The sequence below is a fragment of the Lissotriton helveticus genome, chromosome 6 (assembly GCF_964261635.1).
Source record: "Lissotriton helveticus chromosome 6, aLisHel1.1, whole genome shotgun sequence".
Taxonomy (NCBI): Eukaryota; Metazoa; Chordata; class Amphibia; order Caudata; family Salamandridae; genus Lissotriton; species Lissotriton helveticus.
The window spans coordinates 1,011,255,658-1,011,277,593 of record NC_136067.1 but is presented as its reverse complement, the minus strand read 5'-3'; positions in this window follow the sequence as shown (position 1 = coordinate 1,011,277,593).

Genomic DNA, 21,936 nt, shown 5'->3' with positions numbered 1-21,936 from the left:
CTTACAGTTTAGTTGCTGATGCCCATGATCTCGAAGCAATGCACCCAAAAATACACTCACAAAAACAGATAAAACAATTCCCAAATAAAATGCAAAAAATTAAAAGCATAAAAAATATATCCACAGGGAAAAATCAAAGTCATCGGAAACCATCATTACCCAAAAAGTAAAGTATTAAAACGCTTCCAGAAAATTGAGAAAAAGTAAATTAAAAATAATATTGGTTGACATATAGCCAATCGTTTTTCCTCTCTGATAAAAAAATCATACACAATTTGTAAAAAAATCCTTGAGTCCGATGAAAATCCTGTAAAAACACAACATAACCACCCACATAACATGAATAAACACTTAAAATAGCAAATAAAATAACATTAATTTAAAAATAACATACACACAATATGCTACGCTGACGACACGCAAATTGTCATCTCACTGACTACTATATCAGAGGACGTGGCAGCACGTTTTAACTCATGCACGGGCCATATTATCAATTGGATGCAAAGCAATTGCTTAAAGTTGAACACCGGGAAGACGGAGTGAGTAACGTTTGGCAGGGACTCTTCACTTTGGAACTCCGCTTGGTGGCCTGATACAGCGGGATCTTGCCCTCAACCCGTAAAAAAGGTAAAAAACCTCGGAGTCCTATTTGATGATCATCTTTCCCTATCAGACCAGGTCAACAGCATTACCTCTTCAGGTTTCTATACCCTGAAAATTCTTAAGAAAATCCTACCTTTATGCCCCTCAGGAAAAGGGTAGTCACAGCTCTGTTTTTGTTGAAAATCGATTACTGTAACTCACTCTACCTTGGAGCTAAAAAAAGTGTGACACATAAACTGCAGACTCTACAGAATGCAGGTGCACGACTACTACTGAATCTACCCAAATTCAGCTCCATTAGTCATGCAATTTGAGAACAGCTGCACTGGCTCCCTATCTTAGCTAGGATCCAATTTAAGTCCTTGTGTATCTTACATAAGGCATTGCACGAAAAAGGACCAGGACAGATCAGACAATATGTTGAGCGTTATGATCCACATAGAGTTTTCTGCTCCGCTAAGACAGAACCACTAAGCCACAACAAAAGACTAACCTCTACAACCTCTACAACTATACTATCCTTAAACACATCTGCAATACAAAAAATCCCCTCTAAAAAATATAAACTTATTCTTACCTGATCTGTAGAGGAGTATCAGAGAACCACGGTGGAACGGAACCTGAATTACTCAAAATGAGGTTGATAGGCTAAAAAGTAAATGTTGCAGTAAAAAAAATGGCTAAAAAATGAACACCAAAGAAAGAATAGCTACCTATAGAAAACGATGAAAAAAACAAACTAACTTTGGCAAAATATACTTAAAATGTTATAGAAATGTGGAAAATGTACCAAAGTGAACATGTATTACAAAGTACTCCAATAATTATATTTATTAATTTACAGTACTTAGTAATAATAGAAACTTAGCATGTGTTTTTAAGATAAAAAATATCTTTAATAATACTTTTCCTTTGTTGAAAAAAATGAAAAAATATGCTTAAAAGGTTGTAAAATTTAGAAAAATGTACCAAAATAATAAAATAAAAAGGTAACATTTACAAAGTACTGCAGTAATTATATTTATTAATTTACAGTACTTAGTAATAATAGAAACTTAGCATGTGCTTGTAGTAAAAAGTATTTTAAAAATGGTGTTATATAAATTCTGCAATATGAAAAAAATGTACAGCAGATGTGGAAAATTAGTGTTTAAAGTACAAGCATGAACTTGTAACAAAACGATAAAAGAAATGTAATATTGTTTGTTTATAAAAATGAATATTAAAGAAATTGCTATAAAAATAAGAGAATGATCATATTTACAAATTATTACAAATGTAATAGTATCTTTAAAAAACTACTACTAATGTGAAAATAAAAGTGATTCTAAAAAATGACTATAACAAATTATTTTTGATAGTACAGCAATACTCACACTAAATTAAATGGGGCAAAGATTCACACTGTAAGGAGGGTTCACTTACTATTGGCACTCAAATCTAAACTATATTGGGAAAAGTGTTGGACTTCAATACCAGTAGATTTACTATTCCCACTCCAAACTAAGCTACGTTTCGGAAATTATTTACATTGAAAATGTTAGATTTACTAATACGTTGAAGAAATACAGAATCACCAAACCGTACATCAAAGTTAAATCTCAACAACAGGAAACACACGAGAAATTCAGTAATGCCAATGAAGAAAATGATAAACAGGATCTGATAATCAGAATATGATTTGCATTCCTCTTGCCTAGACATGAGTAAATCTAAGTTACCTAAACTGAGCCTACTAAATGTAGCACTCTTTGGGGGAACCCTAATTAGGGGTGACAAATACAAAAACAACAGTTGATGGACAGAATGCAGAACAATGTCATACATTCACCCCAGTACAGAGCTCTGGGCCTAAATCAATGTTTTTTTTGCTCACCATGCCATTCCAGTTTGAACCCAGCCATATGCAAATCATTCTTGACTCTGTGCCCCATGGGAACAGTCCAGCCCGAACTACCAAGCCAGGTCCTCCCTGGACTGGAAACAAGCATCCAAGGACCGGTTTCAGCCTTTCAGCCCACATCAGCCTGGATAGCTTGATTCCAGTGGCATGGAGAGCACGGGACTCACGTCTGAGCATACCCGTCCCACTCGGGGTGACAAATGCAAAAACAACAGTTGATGGACAGAATGCAGAACAATGTCATACATTCACCCCAGTACAGAGATCTGGGCATAAATCCAGCGTATTTTTGCTCATCATGCCATTCAGTTTGAACCCAGCCATATGCAAATCAGTCTTGACCTGTGCCCCATGGGAACAGTCCAGCCCGAACTGCCAAGCCAGGTCCTCCCTGGACTGGAAACAAGCATCCAAGGACCAGTTTCGGGCTGTCAGCCCTCATCAGCCTGGATAGCTTGATTCCAGTGGCATGGAGAGCACGGGACTCCCGTCTGAGCATACCCGTCCCACTCGGGGTGAAAAATGCAAAAACAACAGTTGACGGACAGAATGCAGAACAATGTCATACATTCACCCCGGTACAGAGATCTGGGCCTAAATCCATCGTTTTTTTGATCCCCATGCCATTCCAGTTTGAACCCAGCCATATGCAAATTAGTCTTGACCCTGTGCCCCATGGGAACAGTCCAGCCCGAACTGCCAAGCCAGGTCCTCCCTGGACTGGAAACAAGCATTCAAGTACCGGTTTTGGGTTTTCAGCCCTCATCAGCTTGGATAGCTTGATTCCAGTGGCATGGAGAGCACGGGACTCACGTCTGAGCATACCCGTCCCACTCGGGGTGACAAATGCAAAAACAACAGTTGATGGACAGAATGCAGAACAATGAAAATGAAATGAAAAATGAAAATGAAAAAGGAACTTAGTTAAGCGCACTGTGGCCAAGCGGCTTCCTGGCGCTGGGGGGTAAGGGGGAGAGGGGGAAGGAGGGGGAGGGAAGGGAGGGTGGGAGGGAAAGGAAGGGAAGGGAAAGAGAAAACGGGTTCGACACTGCAAACAATGAGACTAGCCAGGGAAAGCCTGAAGAAAAAGAAAAGTTTTTAGTGCTTTTCGAAAAGCCGGGTAGGTGGGAATTGATCGGATAGAGAATGGAAGACTATTCCAATACTGGGGGGCCAGCACCGAGAAACGGGTGCCACCAATGCGAGCTTTACGGAAGCGGGGGACTTGAAGAAGAAGTTGAGAGGACGAACGAAGAGTACGAGAAGGGGTGTAGGGAGTGATCAAAGAAACAATAAACAAAGGGGCGGAGTGGGTAAAGGCCAGAAAAGCTAGGCAAGCTAATTTAAAGGAAGAACGAAGGCGTACAGGGAGCCAGTGAAGGGACTTGAGGACAGGCGTGATGTGAGAGAATTTGGGAAGTTGAAAGATGAGCCGGGCGGCCTGGTTCTGTATGGCCTGAAGCCGGCGCATTTCGTAGCCGGGGATGCCAGAGTAGAGGGCATTCCCGTAATCGAGACGGGAGGTAATGAGGGCTGAGATGATGGATTTGAGGGCATCAGTGGAGAAGAATCGGGATATCTTACGAATGAGGCGGAGGGATAAGAAACAGGATGAGATGACAGCACTAACTTGCGAATGAATGGAAAGATCACTGCTGACTTTGAGGCCTAAAGTATGGACAGTGGGAACTGGAGTAGGGGGAGTGCCAAGAGAGAGGGGCCAGTAAGAAGGGGACCAGGGATTAGAGGGACCACCAGTGAGGACAAGCTCCGTCTTGTCGGGGTTTAATTTAAGGTGGTTCATGATCATCCAGTCCGAAATGAAAGTTAAAGTGGAACTGAAAAAAGAAGAAGAATCAGGAGTGGAGAGATCGAAGATGAGCTGGAGGTCATCAGCGTAGTTATACACGGAGACCCCCAGCTCACGAAGAGAGAAGATTAGAGGAAAGATGTAGAGGTTAAAAAGGAAAGGGGAAAGAGAGGAACCTTGGGGGACCCCACACACCAAGGGGCGGGCAGGGGCGGAAAAACCAGCAAACTGGACTGCCTGGGACCTACCCCGAAGGAAGGACTTCAGCCAGGATAGTGCTGACCCCCTAATGCCGGCTGCGCTGACACGGTCGAGAAGGATGGCATGATCAACCGTGTCAAACGCAGCCGACAAGTCGAGGAGCACCAGCGCCTGGGGGGAGTTGGAATCAGCCCCTCCCTTAAGTTCATCCAGGACAGCAGTGACGACCGTCTCAGTAGAATGACCCGGGCGGAAACCCGCCTGGTGAGAGGCCAGAAGGCCATGCCTCTCGATGTAAGAGGAGAGGCAGGAGGTGACGTGGCTTTCCACAATCTTCCCCAGGTAGGGGAGGAGAGAAATAGGCCTAAAATTAGAGGGTGAAGAAGGGTCTAGTCCAGGTTTTTTTATTATGGGGAAAACAGAAGCTATTTTGAAAGAGGAGGGAACAGATCCAAGGGCCAGGGATGAATTAAGGAGTGTGAGAGGGGGTCCGGGGGAGTGAGAAAAAAGGGTTTGAAGAATCCGGGCCGGCGCGACGTCAGCTGGCGATCCCGATTTGACCTTGGCCAGCAAAGCAGAAAATTGTGCAGTAGTAATAGGGGGAAAAAGATCTAACGAAGAGGGTGGGGGGGGGAGGGGCGGGAGATCCAGGGTTTGAGAGACTGCAGGAATGTTGGCTTTAATAGCAGAGATTTTGTCAATGAAATGATTATTGAGGGAGAGACAGAATGAGAGGGAAGGGGCGACACTAGCGCTGGTACGGTCGGACGTGGCCAGTTGCTTCACAAGTGAAAAAATCTCTCGAGATTTGTTGGAAGAGCGAGCGACTTTTTCAGAGAAGTATTCCTTTTTTGTCAAGGTGATGGCTTTTTTATAGTCATTAAGTAGTGCCTTGTACTTAACGCGAAGAAGAGGACAATAGTGATGCCTCCATTGGCGTTCTGATCGTCTAAGATTGAGTTTTAACTCTTTGAGTTCATTAGTGAACCACCGGTGGGCCTCATGGGGCCGACCAGATTTGATGTTTTTCAAAGGGGCGACGAGATCACAGGAGGAGGATAACCAGGCACCAACCGCATCAGCTTGATCTTCCAGGGAGAGGTCGGTCAAGTCAGGTGTGGTGGAAGTCAGAGAGGAAGAGAGAAGGGAGAGATCTGTCTTGTTCCAGCAGCGTGCTGTCAAGTTCTTGGGGTAAGGGACTTTGGGATGAAAGAAAACAGGAATGTTAAAAGAGATTAAAAAGTGATCTGACCAGAGACAGGGGAGAATGGAAAGAACAGAAAGGGGGCAACGCAGAGACCAGATTTGGTCCAAGGTATGACCCTTAGCATGAGTGGGTGAAAAAACGTGAGGTGAGAAGTTTAAAGAACAGAGCGTTGCAGAGAAATCTTTAGAAGTCTGGCTTTCTCGAGGATCGTCCGGCCAGTAGTTGAAGTCGCCTAATAGGACGACTGCCGAGTTATTAACTGATAAAGTGGCTAAAATGTCTTGAAAAAGGGGAACAAATTGGGGCATTAGCGAAGGGGGCCGGTAGACAAGGACAAAGGTAAGGGGGTCAGTGAGATTAGTGGACCGGGCGACCAGGAAATCCACGTTGGGAATGGGGGAGAAGTCAAGAAGCTGAAACTTCAGCGTAGACCGAATGATCATAGCCACTCCACCGCCGGTCTTGCTGGCCGGTCGGTCCGCACGGAGGGCGTAATATGTGTCAGGGAGAATAGCAAGAAGGTCGGGGAGAGAATCGGGAGAAAACCATGTCTCCGTGAGGAAGAGGTAATCGGGGGAATCGGTGGAAAGAAGATTGAAAAGTTCAATCTGATGCTTAGCAGCTGACCGGGTGTTTAACAAAAGTGCCGAGGCTCCAGGGGGAGACGGAGGGAAGGAAGGGGATGCTTGGCAAAATGTTGGAGGGGGGGTGATAGGTAAGAGGGAAGGGGATAAAGTGGGACCGAGAGGAGCAGAAATGCCGAGTGAGGCAATGCGCGCAGCTAACGAAGGAGGGACAGTGAAGGAAGTCGTGATTGCAGATAGTTGAGCAGAGGTGTAAGACACAAATTGGGCAGGACCTGTGGCCCCTGGTCCCGGCCGGTCGCGGACGGGCGCAGACGGGCTTGCCTTAGGCGCGCCTTCGGCGCGCAAACGGCGCGCCCGCTGCGCCCGTCCGCTGCGCGAACGGTGGAGACACATGGTAAATAGGGCTGCAAAGGGGCGTGGCCAGAGAGAGTGGGCGTGGCCGGGGGAGCGGCCGCTGAGGGCGGCGAACGGGGACTCCTGGGTCCGCTGCAGCGTCAAGCTCGGCTGCGCGGAAAGGCTGTAGCAGGGAGGGGTCCCTGGAAGCAGGTAAGAGTGATTACAAGCAAAGCGCTAGGCGAGCGCTGTGCTGGCTAAAAATGGTTAAAAAAGTCAGGGCGTTGGCTAATACTCCCGCGGAAGGCAGGGGAGGAATCCGTCTGGTTGCCTGAGCTCGTATTCAGCTCCTATCAAGGTTTCCAGGGGGCGTGGCCAGAGAGAGTGGGCGTGGCCGGGGGAGCGGCCGCTGAGGGCGGCGAACGGGGACTCCTGGGTCCGCTGCAGCGTCAAGCTCGGCTGCGCGGAAAGGCTGTAGCAGGGAGGGGTCCCTGGAAGCAGGTAAGAGTGATTACAAGCAAAGCGCCAGGCGAGCGCTGTGCTGGCTAAAAATGGTTAAAAAAGTCAGGGCGTTGGCTAATACTCCCGCGGAAGGCAGGGGAGGAATCCGTCTGGTTGCCTGAGCTCGTATTCAGCTCCTATCAAGGTTTCCAGGGGGCGTGGCCAGAGAGAGTGGGCGTGGCCGGGGGAGCGGCCGCTGAGGGCGGCGAACGGGGACTCCTGGGTCCGCTGCAGCGTCAAGCTCGGCTGCGCGGAAAGGCTGTAGCAGGGAGGGGTCCCTGGAAGCAGGTAAGAGTGATTACAAGCAAAGCGCTAGGCGAGCGCTGTGCTGGCTAAAAATGGTTAAAAAAGTCAGGGCGTTGGCTAATACTCCGGCGGAAGGCAGGGGAGGAATCCGTCTGGTTGCCTGAGCTCGTATTCAGCTCCTATCAAGGTTTCCAGGGGGCGTGGCCAGAGAGAGTGGGCGTGGCCGGGGGAGCGGCCGCTGAGGGCGGCGAACGGGGACTCCTGGGTCCGCTGCAGCGTCAAGCTCGGCTGCGCGGAAAGGCTGTAGCAGGGAGGGGTCCCTGGAAGCAGGTAAGAGTGATTACAAGCAAAGCGCTAGGCGAGCGCTGTGCTGGCTAAAAATGGTTAAAAAAGTCAGGGCGTTGGCTAATACTCCCGCGGAAGGCAGGGGAGGAATCCGTCTGGTTGCCTGAGCTCGTATTCAGCTCCTATCAAGGTTTCCAGGGGGCGTGGCCAGAGAGAGTGGGCGTGGCCGGGGGAGCGGCCGCTGAGGGCGGCGAACGGGGACTCCTGGGTCCGCTGCAGCGTCAAGCTCGGCTGCGCGGAAAGGCTGTAGCAGGGAGGGGTCCCTGGAAGCAGGTAAGAGTGATTACAAGCAAAGCGCTAGGCGAGCGCTGTGCTGGCTAAAAATGGTTAAAAAAGTCAGGGCGTTGGCTAATACTCCCGCGGAAGGCAGGGGAGGAATCCGTCTGGTTGCCTGAGCTCGTATTCAGCTCCTATCAAGGTTTCCAGGGGGCGTGGCCAGAGAGAGTGGGCGTGGCCGGGGGAGCGGCCGCTGAGGGCGGCGAACGGGGACTCCTGGGTCCGCTGCAGCGTCAAGCTCGGCTGCGCGGAAAGGCTGTAGCAGGGAGGGGTCCCTGGAAGCAGGTAAGAGTGATTACAAGCAAAGCGCTAGGCGAGCGCTGTGCTGGCTAAAAATGGTTAAAAAAGTCAGGGCGTTGGCTAATACTCCCGCGGAAGGCAGGGGAGGAATCCGTCTGGTTGCCTGAGCTCGTATTCAGCTCCTATCAAGGTTTCCAGGGGGCGTGGCCAGAGAGAGTGGGCGTGGCCGGGGGAGCGGCCGCTGAGGGCGGCGAACGGGGACTCCTGGGTCCGCTGCAGCGTCAAGCTCGGCTGCGCGGAAAGGCTGTAGCAGGGAGGGGTCCCTGGAAGCAGGTAAGAGTGATTACAAGCAAAGCGCTAGGCGAGCGCTGTGCTGGCTAAAAATGGTTAAAAAAGTCAGGGCGTTGGCTAATACTCCCGCGGAAGGCAGGGGAGGAATCCGTCTGTCATACATTCACCCCGGTACAGAGATCTGGGACTAAATCCATCGTTTTTTTGCTCACCATGCCATTCCAGTTTGAACACAGCCATATGCAAATCAGTCTTGACCCTGTGCCCCATGGGAACAGTCCAGCCCGAACTGCCAAGCCAGGTCCTCCCTGGACTGGAAACAAGCCTCCAAGGATCGGTTTTGGGCTTTCAGCCCTCATCAGCCCGGATAGCTTGATTCCAGTGGCATGGAGAGCACGGGACTCACGTCTGAGCATACCCGTCCCAATTGTGGTGAAAAATCCAAAAACAACAGTTCCAGTAAAGCAGGAATGTGCAGCATTAAACAGCCTTCTGTTGAAGTTCTCCTAAATCAGTAGTATTACATAGCATAAAGTCACACAACAGAGAAAATGCAAAGAGGTTTGTACCCCTCTCAGTCAAAAAGGAATCTGACTAAAGCTGAAGTGTGATCACCAATTAACCCCAAAAAAGAACATTCAAGAATCGTATATCACATGTCTCATTACTTTCCACCTTCACACAGTAAAACTTGGCAACTAAACTTGAAACTCTTTTCCTTAGGTCCACACATCAGATTGTCCTTGGATTCATCTTGTTTCCCAATTCAGCATGGACAGTAGTCCTCCCTTCATTTGTTAGCACTTCTAATTCTTGCCAAAACTACTCCTCCTAAACCTTACTATCTTTCATACACAATGCGCCTTTCTCTATCCATGTGATCATACAACTACACCTGCAAAGGAGAGAAAACATTGAACCTCAAGCCAACGTTCACATTGAAGGTTAAAATAAAACTCAAATGCCAAGGCCTTTGGTCAAGTTAACATGGCAAGCAACTCTACTCCATTAAATGCTTGATTATAGATACGTACATAGCTATAGAGTATGCAATTATATGAGAGTTAACAATATTATTCAAATCATGCAAGTCCAGATATATAAGAACTGCAATCTGATAACACAACACTGTAAGCAAAACATTAGTAAACTCACTCATTTAATTGTCAAGATCACACAGTAAATGTACTTTCTCTATTTCTTTAAGTGCACTGTGTGGTGTTGTGTGTCATGCCTGGAATCAGGAACACTGCTGTGCTCCGGATTCCATGGGATGACAGTTACGACCCAGGTTAATAGATCAGACATGATTTATATGGCTCTTCAATAAACTACTTTATTACTGCTTTCCTGACTCTGGAACCGACATCATTTCACTGGCGACGAGGGTGGGATGCAATATGCAATAACTGATTGCCATACAGTATATTAAGAAAGTCAACATTGTGGTTGCCCGTCACAAGTTTTTGAGTAGGGGTCAATTACCAAGTGAATCTGTTAACTCATTCATGAATGACTTAAGGGTTTTGGCATCCAAATGCAAGTATTCAACCTTTCATGATCAGATGCTGCGTGATCAAATGGTTCACAAAATTGCTGATGTCAAGCTACAAGGGAAACTGTTAGATACTGAGGATCTGACTTTAGACAAAGCGTTAGATATCGCTCATCGTTTTGAAAATATGAAACTTGGGGTGAAGGAACTCGCAGAAAAAAACATTGCCGAAGTCAACCTTGTAAAGAAATCTAGTTTTGAAGAAAGACCTTTCAGAAACAGAAACCAACAGTTCCAACAAGGGAGAGAATTTGCATGTTTTAAATGTGGTAGTCCAGATCACTTAGCAAATGACAGAAAGTGTCCGGCAATTGGTCAAATGTGCAGATATTGCAGAATGAAGGGTCATTTTAGCAAAATGTGTAAGAATAAGAATAAGTTTAAGAGTAAGGGTTTTAATCAAAAAAGGAGTTCAGATGAGCATGTAAATGAAATTGAAGAGGATTATTTAGAAGAAGAATTTCTTTTTGCAGTATATGAAGTCAATGCTGGTGAAAAAGACTCACCTTACTGCACTGTGAATGTTGGAGGGAAGGAAATTAATGGCATGGCTGATTCAGGGGCAAAACGCGCTCTCATTGGTGAAGAATGGGTGAAAGAATTTCCTGGTTTAAAATTATCTCCTCCAGACATAAAGTTACTTGGATATGGCAAGAAACCCATTGATATTCTTGGTTTCTTTACAACGTCCCTTAGTTTCAAAGGTAAAACTATTAATTCAAAGGTTTATGTGGCCAAAGATGGCTCTTGTTTATTGGGTTGGCCTCAACAGAGGGTCTTAATGATAAAATTGGATCCCAATCATCCTGAACAGGTACTAGGGTATTCTGATTTGGTCATGAATGTAGAGTCTGATCTCGGCTCTGAATGTGAAAAAAAATTTCCTTTGGTTTTTTCGACCTCCAAGTTGGGTCTTTTGAAAAACTTTGAACACAAAATCATTCTAAGGGAAGATGCCATACCAAAAGTTCACGAGGTTAGGAATGTCCCATTACATTTAAGAGATGCAGTAAAATCTGAACTTAAAAGGTTATGTGATTTGGACGTCATTGAGGAGATAGAATCCTCTGTTTGGTTATCCCCAGTCGTTGTCGCTCATAAGCCCAACGGCAAAGTAAGACTCTGTGTGGATTTGAGGGATTTAAACGGGAACGTTTGGGTGGATAGACTTCCACTCCCTAATATTAATGAAATGTTCACGAAATTGAAGGGGGCATCAATTTTCTCCACTTTGGACCTGTCAAATGCTTATCATCAGATAGCATTGCACAAGGATAGTAAGCATTTGACATCCTTCATCACTTCAGAGGGTGCTTTTAGGTACAAGAGGATGCCTTTTGGCCTAATATCAGCATCTTCCTTCTTCCAAAGGGACATGCATAATCTTTTTAAGGATTTTGTCAATGTCTTGTATTTCCAAGATGACATTTTGATTTTCGCATCCAATCCATCTGATCATTCCGAAATTTTGTATAAAGTTCTATGTGTGTTACAAGATAGTGGTCTAACACTTACGAAAGAAAAATGTAAATTTGGTGTATCTTCTGTTGACTATTTGGGGCACACCATAAGTAAGGAGGGCATTTCCCTGAAAATGAATTTAGTCAAGGCCATAGAGTTAGCTCCAGATCCTGTTGACAAAGATCAGCTCAGATCTTTCTTGGGGCTTGCAGAATATTATTCAAAATTTATCCCCCTATTCTCCGACAAGACTGTAAGCATGAGGAACTTGATGAAAAAAAATGTCCAATTTCTTTGGGATGATAACTGCAAAAAAGAGTTTTTATTGCTAAAAAAAAGTATCATATCTGCACCTGCATTAGCAACGTTTAATACTGCTAACAGTTCATTTGTCATCACTGATGCTAGTAATGTAGGAGTTGGTGCAGTATTGATGCAACGTCAAAAAGGTCAATTGGTGATGATTGGGTTCGCATCTCGACCCTTGAGGGATGCTGAATGCAAGTATTCCACATTAGAAAAGGAAGCTCTGGCTTGCTGGTGGGGCATTGAATACTTCCGCAAGTATGTGTATGGCACTGTTTTTAAGCTTTGGTCTGACCATCGTCCGTTGGTGGATTTATTTACTACCAAGGGCTGTGGCAAAGCGACTTCAAGAATTGCCAGATGGCAGTACAAGCTTCAGGATTTTCATTTTAAAGTGGAATATATCCCTGGCATTAGAAATGTCTTAGCTGACTGTTTGTCTAGATTGCCCGTTCCCGATGACAATGTTGTGGAAGAAGATAAGGATGATGATAATGTTGTGTCAATTTGTGAAATCTCCAAAGGTTGCATTGGTGAGGATGCATGGAAGTTGGCATGTGATAATGATTCTGTTCTTAATGATATTTGTAATTTTGTAAAAACCCAGTGGCCTCGTAAAGAGTTGTTGTCTGATGAGTTTCTTCCTTTCTTTCATGTTGCACAGGAATTATCCATTGTAGAAGGTGTTTTGTTTAGAGGTTTACAATTAGTGGTCCCTCATGATTTTCAACCTAAGATTTTAGACATGGCTCACGAAGGTCATCCTGGGATGACATCCATGAAAAGAAGGATTAGGAGTGAATTCTGGTGGCCAGCAATGGTTAAGTGCATAGAACGTCATGTTAGGGGCTGTCTGGATTGCTGTTTAAGCGATAAATCGCAAAAGCACGTTAAGTGTGAATTGTTTCCCATATCTAGACCTTCACGTGTTTGGGAAAGTGTGTCGTTGGATATTGCTGGTCCTTTATCGTTTAACAAGAATGTGATGTACGCAATAATTCTGGTAGACCAGTTGTCTCAGTGGCCTGAGGTAAAGATGGTTTCTAGTGTAACATCGAGTGTTGTGATCAAGTTCTTAAACGAAGTGTTTGAAAGGGAGAGTTTTCCAGAATCTATCACTACTGACAATGGTGTGCAATTTGTATCCTTGGAGATGAGAGAATTTATGGAGCGTCATGGTATAAAACATAGACGCGTGTCAGTGTATTATCCCAAAAGTAACGGCATCGTGGAAAGATGGATCAGAGTATTTAAGGAAGGTCTTCAACTTGCCTTGCAAAATGGAAGGGATTGCAAACAAACCATTAGTGAAGTTCTGTGGTGTTATAGAAACACACCCAGGAGCATGGGTGACTTGTCTCCTTTTGAAAAGATGAGAGGGAGGAGGTGTGGTTCCAACTTGTCTCAACCTTGGATGAGAATGCTTGGCTCTAGGAGTTCTGTTGACGTTGATCGTGCTCCTTGTGGTGGTACTTCCCAGTTCAGTGTCAATGATTGGGTCCGTGTCAAGAAGTGCAGGAATGTCAAGTCTGGTGAGTCTCGGTATTCCAGTCCTTTGAGGGTCATGCGTGTTGGAAGGCAAGTTGTCGAGCTTTCAGATGGAAACGTGTGGAACTTGTCAAGGGTTGTTAAGGTTCCTAGGTGGTTGTGGCCCAAGGATATGTCTCCAGGGTCTAAAGTTTCATCTGGCCTGAGGTCTTCCAATGGTGCAAGTAATTGGAGGAAATTCTCGAGTCCCACAACTCTTCACTGTTCTCCTGAAGTTAGGTCTTCCTGTTCCTCTGACGACAATTTGCCAGTCCAACGTGTGCAGAGGAAATCTCATGTTCCAGTTTGGTCTAAGGACTATCATCTTTATAGATAATTCAATCTGTGTATTTTATATGATGTTTTCCAGATATTTGTATTTATGTCTTTTCTTTCCACAATTCTCAATGTGTAATATTTGCTAGTTCTTGCTACTTATCATTCTTTTGTGTTCCTGTAATTCTTCCTTTACGAAGGGGAATGTGTGGTGTTGTGTGTCATGCCTGGAATCAGGAACACTGCTGTGCTCCGGATTCCATGGGATGACAGTTACGACCCAGGTTAATGGATGAGATGTGATTTACTCTGCTCCTCAATAAATCACCTTATGATAACTTTCCTGGCTCCAGAACCGACATTATTTCACTAGTGAAATGATGTCGGTTCCAGAGTCAGGAAAGCAGTAATAAAGTAGTTTATTGAAGAGCCATATAAATCATGTCTGATCTATTAACCTGGGTCGTAACTGTCATCCCATGGAATCCGGAGCACAGCAGTGTTCCTGATTCCAGGCATGACACACAACACCACACATTCCCCTTCGTAAAGGAAGAATTACAGGAACACAATGAAATAATAAATAACGAGAACTAGCAAATATTACACATTGAGAATTGTGGAAAGAAAAGACATAAATACAAATATCTGGAAAACATCATACAAAATACACAGAATGAATTATCTATAAAGATGATAGTCCTTAGACCAAACTGGAACATGACATTTCCTCTGTACACGTTGGACTGGCACATTGTCATCAGAAAAACAGGAAGACCTAACTTCAGGAGAACAGTGAAGGGTTGTAGGACCCGAGAATTTCCTCCAATTACTTGCACCATTGGAAGACCTCAAGCCTGATGAAACTTTAGACTCTGGAGACACATCCTTGGGCCACAACCACCTTGGAACCTTAACAACCCTAGATAAGTTCCACACGTTTCCATCGGAAAGCTCGACAACTTGCCTCCCAACACGCGTGACCCTCAAAGGACTGGAATACCGAGACTCACCAGACTTGACATTCCTGCACTTCTTGACACGGACCCAATCATTGACACTGAACTGGGAAGGACCACCACAAGGAGCACGATCAACATCAACAGAACTCCTGGAGCCAAGCATTCTCATCCAAGGTTGAGACAAGTTGGAACCACACCTCCTCCCTCTCATCTTTTCAAAAGGAGACAGGTCACCCATGCTCCTGGGTGTGTTTCTATAACACCACAGAACTTCACTAATGGTTTGTTTACAATCCCTCCCATTTTGCAAGGCAAGTTGAAGACCTTCCTTAAATACTCTGATCCATCTCTCCACAATGCCGTTACTTTTGGGATAATACACTGACACGCGTCTATGCTTTATACCATGACGCTCCATAAATTCTCTCATCTCCAAGGATACAAATTGCACCCCATTGTCAGTTGTTATAGATTCTGGAAAACTCTCCCTTTCAAACACTTCATTTAAGAACTTGATCACAACACTAGATGCTATGCTAGAAACCATCTTTACCTCAGGCCACTGAGACAACTGGTCTACCAAAATTATTGCATACATCACACTGTTGTTAAACGATAAAGGACCAGCAATGTCCAATGATACACTCTCCCAAACACGTGAAGGTCTAGATATGGGAAACGATTCACACTTAACGTGCTTTTGAGATTTATCGCTTAAACAGCAATCCAGACAGCCCCTAACCTGACGTTCTATGCACTTATCCATTGCTGGCCACCAGAATTCACTTCTAACCCTTCTTTTCATGGATGTCATCCCAGGATGACCTTCGTGAGCCATATCTAAAATCTTAGGTTGTAAGTTATGAGGGACCACTAATTGTAAGCCTCTAAACAAAACACCTTCTACAACTGACAATTCCTGTGCAACATGAAAGAAAGGGAGAAACTCATCAGACAACAACTCTTTACGAGGCCACTGAGTCTTTACAAAACTGCAAACATCACTAAGAACAAAATCATTATCACATGCTAACTTCCATGCACCCTCATCAATACAATCTTTGGAGATTTCACAAATTGACACAACATTATCACCATCCTTATCTTCTTCCACAACATTGTCATCGGGAACGGGCAATCTAGACAAACAGTCAGCTAAGACATTTCTAATGCCAGGGATATATTCCACATTCTGAAAGTCCTGAAGCTTGTACTGCCATCTGGCAATTCTTGAAGTCGCTTTGCCACAGCCCTTGGTAGTAAATAAATCCACCAACGGACGATGGTCAGACCAAAGTTTAAAAACAGTCCCATACACATACTTGCGGAAGTATTCAATGCCCCACCAGCAAGCCAGAGCCTCCTTTTCTAATGTGGAATATTTGCATTCAGCATCCCTCAAAGGACGAGATGCGAACCCAATTGTCACCAATTGACCTTTTTGACGTTGCATTAACACTGCACCAACTCCTACATTACTAGCATCAGTGATGATAAGTGAACAGTTAGCAGTATTAAACGTTGCTAACACAGGTGCAGATACAATACTTTTTTTTAACAACAAAAATTCTTTTTTGCAGTTGTCATCCCAAAGAAATTGGACATTCTTTTTCATCAAGTTCCTCATGCTTACAGTCTTATCGGAGAACAAGGGGATACATTTTGAATAATATTCTGCAAGCCCCAAGAAAGATCTGAGCTGATCTTTGTCAACAGGGTCTGGAGCCAATTCTATGGCCTTGACTAAATTCATTTTAGGGGAAATGCCCTCCTTACTTATGGTGTGCCCCAAATAGTCCACAGAAGATACACCAAATTTACATTTTTCTTTCGTAAGTGTTAGACCACTATCTTGCAACACACATAGAACTTTATACAAAATTTCGGAATGATCAGATGGATTGGATGCGAAAATTAAAATGTCATCTTGGAAATACAAGACATTGACAAAATCCTTAAAAAGATTGTGCATGACCCTTTGAAAGACGGAAGATGCAGATATTAGGCCAAAAGGCATCCTCTTGTACCTAAAAGCACCCTCTGAAGTGATGAAGGATGTCAAATGCTTACTATCCTTGTGTAATGCTATCTGATGATAAGCATTTGACAGGTCCAAAGTGGAAAAAATTGATGCTCCTTTCAATTTCGTAAACATTTCATTAATATTAGGGAGTGGATGTCTATCCACCCAAACGTTCCCGTTTAAATCCCTCAAATCCACACAGAGTCTCACTTTGCCGTTGGGCTTGTGAGCGACAACGACTGGGGATAACCAAACAGAGGATTTTATTTCCTCAATGACGTCTAAATCACACAACCTTTTAAGTTCCGATTTTACAGCATCTCTTAAATGTAAAGGAACATTCCTAACCTTGTGAACTTTTGGTATGGCATCATCCCTCAGAATGATTTTGTGTTCAAAGTTTTTTAAAAGACCTAACCTGGAGGTAGAAAAAACTAAAGGAAATTTCTTTTCACACTCAGAACCGAGATCAGACTCTACATTCATGACCAGATCAGAATACCCTAGTACTTGTTCAGGATGATTGGGATCCAATTTTATCATTAAGTCCCTCTGTTGAGGCCAACCCAATAAACAAGAACCATCCTTAGCCACATAAACCTTTGAATTAATAGTTTTTCCTTTGAAACTAAGGGACGTTGTAAAGAAACCAAGTATATCGATGGGTTTCCTGCCATATCCAAGTAACTTTATGTCTGGAGGAGATAATTTTAAACCAGGAACTTCTTTCACCCATTCTTCACCAATGAGGGTGCGTTTCGCCCCTGAATCGGCCATGACATTAATTTCCTTCCCTCCAACATTCACAGTGCAGTAAGGAGAATCTTTTTCACAAGCATTAACTTCATATACTGCAAAAAGAAATTCTTCTTCTAAATACTCATCTTCAATTTCATTTACATGCTCATCTGAACTCCTTTTCTGACTAAAACCCTTACTCCTAAACTTGTTCTTGTTCTTACACATTTTACTAAAATGACCTTTCATTCTGCAATATCTGCACGTTTGACCAATAGCCGGACACTTTCTGTCATTTGCTAAGTGATCTGGACTACCACATTTAAAACATGCAAATTCTCTCCTCTCTTGGAACTGTTGGTTTCTGCTTCTGAAAGGTCTTTCTTCAAAGTTAGTTTTCTTCACAAGGTTGACTTCAGCAATGCTTTTTTCTGCGAGTTCCTTCACCCCAATTTTCATATTTTCAAAACCATGTGCGATATCTAACGCTTTGTCTAACGTCAGATCCTCAGTATCTAACAGTTTCCCTTGAAGTTTGACATCAGCAATTTTGTGAACCATTTGATCACGCAGCATCTGATCATTAAAGGTTGAATACTTGCATTTGGATGCCAAAACTCTTAAGTCGTTCATGAATGAGTCAACAGATTCACTTGGTAATTGACCCCTACTCAAAAACTTGTGACGGGCAACTACAATATTGACTTTTTTAATATACTGTTTATCCAACTGTTTTATTGCCTCCTCAAAAACATCAATTGTATTCTCCGAAGTAGATACACCATCTGTAGGCAAAGGTAAATGACTCAGGACATGTCTTCCTTCAGCACCTAAACAATGTTTCAAGATGGCTAGTTTACGTTTGTCAGTATAGTCATCTCCTCCAATAGCATACGGATCACAGTATGATATCACAGTATGATAACTGATGTATGCAATAATTTTGGTAGACCAGTTGTCTCAGTGGCCTGAGGTAAAGATGGTTTCTAGCATAACATCTAGGGCCAGATGTAGGTAAATCCATTTTACCGATTTTTAAATACCGAATTTTACCGATTTTTACCGAATCGGTATTTAAAAATCGGAAAATGATATGTAGGTAAAAAATCGGTAAAATTTACCGATTCGGTAAAAGTCGGTAATGGATGATCTGTATTTACCGATCGGTATTACCGATCGGTATGTACCGATCGGCATATCCAATGCATTCCTATGGGCCTTTTGGCCCATAGGAATGCATTGGAAATACCTATCTGTAATACCGATCGGCAAATACCGATCGGTAATACCGATCGGTAAATACAGATCGGTATTACAAACAAACGTGCAGCAAACAAAAGTGAAACTGAACACAACAGCCAATCAGGTGCAACCACCCTCCCCCTTCCTCCCAGGAAGTGCCTGCCCAGCCAGCTGCAACTCATTAGAAAGTTCTGGAGACAGGCAGAGCAGAGCACACAGAGAGAGGAGCAGGGGGAGAGTTGTTTGTGTTTAAAACCCAGGAATAATGTCAAGCAGCAGTGAGAGAAAGAGAAAAATTAAGTTCAGCAACACTGAGCTTCAACTCCTAGTTGAGGAGGTGGTCAGGGTGCACACCCAACTATTTGGGAAGCTGTCCCTCACCATGGCTGAGTCAGCTAAGCGAAAGCTGTGGCTGCACATAGTGGAAAGGGTAAATGCAGTGGGAGTCACCAGCAGGAGCATGGAGGATTTAAAGAAAAGATTTTATGACCTCAGGAGCCAAACCAAGAGGAAGCTTGCAGAGCTGCATAAACAGGCTGGTGTCACTGGAGGAGGCAGGAATCCAGCACCCCCCCTGACTGAGCTGGAGGAGTTGGTGGCGTCTACCATCGAGCCAGACAGTGTGGTGGGACTGGGAGCAGTGGACAGCTCAGCCCGAGCCAAATCAAAAGGTAAGATGCATGCGCAGCACAACACCCCATACCAAGCAGCATCCCTTAAACCTCTGAGCACAGGCCAAGCCCAGTCCAGTACTGCTAGCACTATACAGGAGCAATGCATAATGGGAAATGTAGTCTGCTAATATTAGACCATGTATAACTGAACAGACATCAGCAAGGCAGTGAAAGTATTGCAGAATCATGAAAGTTAAATGTGTAAAGATTTATTTATAGTCACTGTGACACAGTAACAATCAATGTACATACGCTTATTTACACCTAGGGGCACCATCAGCCAAGCAAGGCACATCGACACCAGGGACTGCAGCAGCGAGGGAGGAGAGAGAGGAGGCAGGGCCAAGCCATGTGCAACCATCGCAAGATGAGGAGGACACAAGTGGCATTGCACAGGAGGAGGAGACAGGCCTCACCCCCGACCTTCCACACTCCCCACACCTGTCACAATCACCTGCATTGGTATTCTCACCGGAGACTTCCCCAGTAATGCAACAGGCTGCACCTGCAACACCACCAGCCAGGAGGCGACTCGTGGCCACACTGCCCTTGATGGAGGCAGCATTAGATCAGGCTGAGCAAACTCCACCTATGCCTCATGCTGCACTGCAGGCAAACACTCATGAAGACACCATGCACAGACGTCGCCGCATGCCCAGCACTGCAGGAGGCACTGGAGAAGGCACTGTCTTCCGGGGGCTGGAGGGAAGCATGGTGCGCATCCAGCGCATGCAGGGCAGATCCATCCAGGCCTGCCACCGGCAATTCCGTGCTCTCAATCAAACTGTAGGAGAGATGGGGAAGGGCATTAATGATATAGCCAATTGCAGCAGGGACATGGTAAAATCAAATGACAACCTAGCTGCTGGTATTACGTCTGCTATCACGCAGCTGTGCGATAAGATGGACCACATCGAGAACGCAAGGCGCAGGGACACCCGCGCTACCAACAGGGCGCTGAATCGCCTTGCCACTGCCACTGCACAGCTATGCAGGAGAGGAAACAATATGCAGGAAAGCCTAACACAAAATACGGCAGAGGTCACAAGGGGCATAGCCAAAATAACCAGTGCCCTAGAGGCAATGATGATCACTAATGCTGCCCTGGATGTGGCTGAAGGAGAGGACAGTAGTAGCCGCAGCAGCTTGGGTAGTGCTGTGGTGCCTGCTCGTAAGAGCCGGAGGCGCCCAGCTGAGCCTTCAAGCCTGGAGGAAGGCAGTGGGGATAATCCCAGTGTGTCTGGGAAGCGGCAGAGAAAGTGACTCTCCAAGTTTGGGTGAAGTAACCCTGGACATGTTGTCCCCACCTTTGTACATTTTAATTTGTTGCACCTAAGTGCTGTAAGTTCGTGCCAACAGATAAATACTTTACTTCCATTCACAACCTGTCTGTGTGTCATTACTTACTCAGAAATAGTTGCTTGTTATTTCCTCACGCCTATATCTCCCATCACTTGGTGTTGTGACTCCAGCAGGTTGTATGTCAGGCACGGCATTGTCGTCGTCATGGTCCTCGTACTCTTCCAACTCCACCTCTGTACCCTTTTTCACAGCCAAGTTGTGCAACATGGCACAGGCAGCTATGATTTTGCAGCATGTTGTGGGGGTATACTGCCTTGCGCCTCCACTCTTGTGAAGGCATCTAAATCGGCTCTTCCAGATGCCAAATGTCCGTTCTACCACATTCCTTGTACTTTTATGTGCCCGGTTATACCTCCTTTGGCTGGGTGTGGAGGGGTTGAGGTAGGGAGTGAGAATAAAAGAACGTAGGGCATATGCACTGTCTCCTAAAAGGGAAATGGGAATACATTACTCACATGTATACTTGTAAACTCACTGCAATATGTGTGAATGCTGTCGCAGACTCTGTCTTACCTAGGAGGTATCCTTCGCCAAATTCCCCTGCTGACAGCCGTTCATAGATGCCGCTGTTCTGAAATATATAGGAGTCATGTGTACTTCCAGGGAATTTAGCTACAAGGTCTGTGATGACGTACTTTGCATCGCAAATCACCTGGACGTTGATGGTGTGGCTTGACTTCCTATTGCGGTAAATGTATTCTGTGGCAGCAGGGGGACAAATGGGGATGTGTGTCCCATCAATGCATCCGATGATATGGGGAAATCTTGCCATCTGGTAGAAGTCTGATTTTGTTTGTACCAGTTCAGCATGGGTGGATGGAAATGAAATATAATGCTCCATCCTGTGCAACATGGCGTCAAGGAATTTGTGAAAAAACCTTGAGAGGCTGCTCTGGGTCACCCCTCCCGCCACAGCAACCACGCTCTGGTAGCTCCCTGACGCCAGCAGGTGGAGGCTGCACAGCACCTGTACATGTGCTGGTATTGCATGTGCCCTTGGGGTGGGGTGCTCCAACAGTGGTTTAAGGTCCATGATGGTTACTGGAGCCAACCTGTACCTTTGTACTATCTCCTCCTCTGTCAGCATGAACAGGGTGACCCTCTGCCCGTAGACCTGCTCCTGTCTCAGCCATTCCCTCTCTCCTTCCTCCCGTAGCCGTAGACGTCTTGCTATTACATAGAATGCCGCCATTGTGCAAACTGAATTGCATTTTGGGTCCTTTTTTATAGGCTCCACCTGGTTACCACCTGATTTGAATCCATG